This window comes from Lynx canadensis, chromosome C2 (genome assembly GCF_007474595.2).
Source record: "Lynx canadensis isolate LIC74 chromosome C2, mLynCan4.pri.v2, whole genome shotgun sequence".
Taxonomy (NCBI): domain Eukaryota; kingdom Metazoa; phylum Chordata; class Mammalia; order Carnivora; family Felidae; genus Lynx; species Lynx canadensis.
The window spans coordinates 60495461-60499269 of record NC_044311.2 but is presented as its reverse complement, the minus strand read 5'-3'; the positions used below and the strand labels follow the sequence as shown (position 1 = coordinate 60499269).

Here is a 3809-nt window from a genome sequence, read left to right as displayed (position 1 = left end):
AGCAAGAGCTAAAAACATTTCCAGGAGACTGGCCAGGGCCTAGCATCTGAAACACATGCGATAGCAATATAAGAATGGTTAACATAAAGGAATAAGTACCTCAAATAGTTGGCATTTACATTTACATTCACCTACCATGCTATCCAGAGACAGTTATACTCCAAGTCTCACATATCCAAAGAAAGTTGTCAGTTTTTAACACTTGGTGTAACGTGCTTGAACGTTGGTTGTATTCCTTTTAAGTCTTTATTAAATAACTGTTATTATTACCATATGACCGATGGAAAAGATTTTGCATCTAGGGGATTTGAAATGTCTGAAGTTCACTTGAATTTAGAGAAGATGATCGAGCAGAAGAGTACAGTGGTAAAAGCTTTAACTGGTGGAATTGCCCACTTATTCAAACAGAATAAGGTTGTTCACATAAATGGATATGGAAAGATAATGGTCAAAAATCAGGTCACCGCTACAAAAGCCAATGGCAGCACTCAAGTTATCGATACCAAGAACATTCTTATAACTACAGGTTCAGAAGTTACTCCTCTTCCTGGAATCACGATTGATGAAGATACAATAGTGTCATCTACAGGTGCTTTATCTTTAAAAAATAAGTTCCAGAATAGATGGTTGTCATTGGTGCAGGAGTAATAGGTGTAGAATTGGGTTCAATTTGGCAAAGACTTGGTGACAGCAGTTGAGTTTTTAGGTCATGTTGGTGGAGTTAAAATTGATATGGAAATATCTAAAAACTTTCAAAGCATCCTTCAAAAACAAGGATTTAAATTTAAATTGAATACAAAAGTTACTGGTGCTACCAAGAAATCAGATGGAAAAAATGATGTTTCTATTGAAGGTGCTTCTGGTGGTAAAACTGAAGTTATCACGTGTGATGTGGTCTTGGTTTGCATTGACCGAAGACCCTTTACTAAGAATTTGGGACTAGAAGAGTTTGGAATTGAACTAAAGCCTGGAGGTAGAATTCCAGTCAATACCAGATTCCAGACTAAAATTCCAAATATCTATGCTATTGGCGATGTGGTTGCCTGTCCAATGCTGGCTCACAAAGTGGAGGATGAAGGCATTATCTGTGTTGAAGGAGTGGCTGGTGGTGCTGTGCACATTGACTACAATTGTGTCCCATCCGTGATTTACATGCACCCTGAAGTTGCTTGGGTTGGAAAATCAGAAGAGCAGTTGAAAGAAGAGGGTATAGAGTACAAAGTTGGGAAGTTCCCCTTTGCTGCCAACAGCAGGGCAAAGACCAATGCCGACACAGACAGCCTGGCGAAGACTCCGGGAGAGAAATCCATGGACAGGGTACTGGGAACACATATTCTCGGGTCAGGTGCTGGTGAAATGATAAATGAAGCTACTCTTGCGTTGGAGTAAGGAGCATACTGTGAAGATATATCTAGAGTCTGCCATGCGCACCCGACCTTATCAGAAGCATTTAGAGAAGCAAACTTGGCTGCATCATTTGGCAAATCAATCAACTTTTAAAACAGAAGATTATATTTTTCTGAAATTTCCTGGGAGCTTTCGCAGAGGTCACATTTCTAACAGGAAATTCTCACAGCTCCAAGAATTTCTAGGACTGAATTATGAAAATTTTGGAAGGTTTTAATAGGTTTTGATGGAATGGAAACCATAGCTGAAATTATTCCATTTCATCCATTTTGAATAAATTTAATATTTTGTTTCAAAAAAATAGATTTTATATGTTTTATCTCATCCCATCTTCACAGTCCTGTAAAGGGATTATTATTGCCACCTATCTATTGATGATGAAAGTTTGGTTCTACTTGGCCAAAATTGTTTAAATTGCAAATGATGTGGGGCGCCTGGGTGGCGCAGTCGGTTAAGCGTCCGACTTCAGCCAGGTCACGATCTCGCGGTCCGTGAGTTCGAGCCCCGCGTCAGGCTCTGGGCTGATGGCTCGGAGCCTGGAGCCTGTTTCCGATTCTGTGTCTCCCTCTCTCTCTGCCCCTCCCCTGTTCATGCTCTGTCTCTCTCTGTCCCAAAAATAAATAAAAACGTTGAAAAAAAAATAAAAAAAAATAAATTGCAAATGATGTAACTGTAATTGAAATGAAATGTTTTATGACTCTAAAGACTATGATCTTTTCTCTATATTACCTAGACATTATACATGTGATCTCCAGAAGTTTGTACGTGAAATGGCAATAGACTCTTGTTTGTGATAAAATGTTAGACTCTTGTTTGTGATAAAAAAAATAGACTAAAAAAATTGTTTATCATTAAAGGATTTCAAAGTAAAGTACATAACCAGAAAGTAAGGTAGGTCTAGATGGACCTATTTAGACCTATGCTTTACAAAGTCCATTTTTTTCAAGTGCATACCTGTATAAAATGGACAATATTCTGGAAATATTTGCACCTATTTATAGTTGTTGCTGTGAGATGTGTAATTCAGGGTGATTCAGTGCATGTGTGCATGTGTGTGTGTTTGGAATTCACTTGTTAGTATACTTCAAATTTGTGGTGAAGTAATGGGTGATTTTTATCTATCTATCTATCTATCTATATATATATATATACATTTTTTTTCAATATATGAAGTTTATTGTCAAATTGGTTTCCATACAACACCCAGTGTTCATCCCAAAAGGTGCCCTCCTCAATACCCATCACCCACCCTCCCCTCCCTCCCACCCCCCATCAACCCTCAGTTTGTTCTCAGTTTTTAAGAGTCTGTTATGCTTTGGCTCTCTCCCACTCTAACCTCTTTTTTTTTTTTTTTCCTTCCCCTCCCCCATGGGTTTCTGTTAAGTTTCTCAGGATCCACATAAGAGTGTATCTATATTTTTTTAGTTTATTTATTTATTTTTTAAATTTTGATATAGAGAGCTCTAGTGGGGAAGGGCAGAGAAAGGGGGAGAGAGAGAATCCCAAACAGGCTCTGCGCTGGCAGCGTGGATCCCTAAGGCAGGGCTTGGACCCACAAACTGTGAGATCATGACCTGAGGTGAAACCAAGAGTCGGATGCTTAACTGACTGAGCCACCCAGGTGTCCTGGGTAATTTTTATTTTTAAAAATGTTTTATTTTTGAAACCTCTGAGGAGTAGGATACATTTCTTATTGACATTCGTTGGTTTGGGAGACATATATTTTCATATTAACTAGGCGAGTATAAGGAAGACTGTCTAGATGCCAACATGTAGACAGAAATTTTCTCAAGTTGCTGTACAGGAATCTGTTTTCTAAAACCTCAGCCTTTTCTATGACTTTCAGTCTTCTGGAATCATGTAATCTGAGACAGGGACTTTGTCTTGCCAGGATTTTTGGCGATTTAATTGGATTCACAACTTGACACTTGCATATCACACAATACCCTATACCAAAAATAATTGAAAAATAGACCTTCTTGAATATGTCGTGATTTCTCCAATTGTAGTAATTTTCAACTTCACAACGATTTCTTTAATACATCTCTCAACCCAAAAAAGTACCAATAATCTTTATAAGGTTGAGAGAATAAAGTGTGAAAATCACCGGTAGCCTTTGTCCAAAAAGTTCTTATTTTGTCCTTTATAATTTCAACGAGTTCCTTAACACTCTTTTTGGGGGGAGGTTGCCAAAAATCACCAGCCCTGACCTTACAATCCTGAGAACATGAAGCACGCATGCTTTGCCTTTCCCACTAGAGCCTTGTTATCTGGAGGCTCTAACCTGGTCCAAGGTGAAGAATCAGACTTGTTTATTCAGGTCTTCCAATTCAAGCAGCTGGGCAGTAAATGAACAAAGGAAAGTGATTGTGTCAGTCAAAGGTCAATTGAAGTTCAGGTCT

At 38.5% G+C, this 3809-nt stretch overlaps 1 pseudogene; it reads left to right on the top strand.

Moving 5' to 3' along the window:
• The first annotated feature begins 215 nt into the window (after nucleotides 1-215).
• Nucleotides 216-1525, top strand: LOC115523547 (annotated as a pseudogene).
• The last annotated feature ends 2284 nt before the right edge of the window (nucleotides 1526-3809 follow it).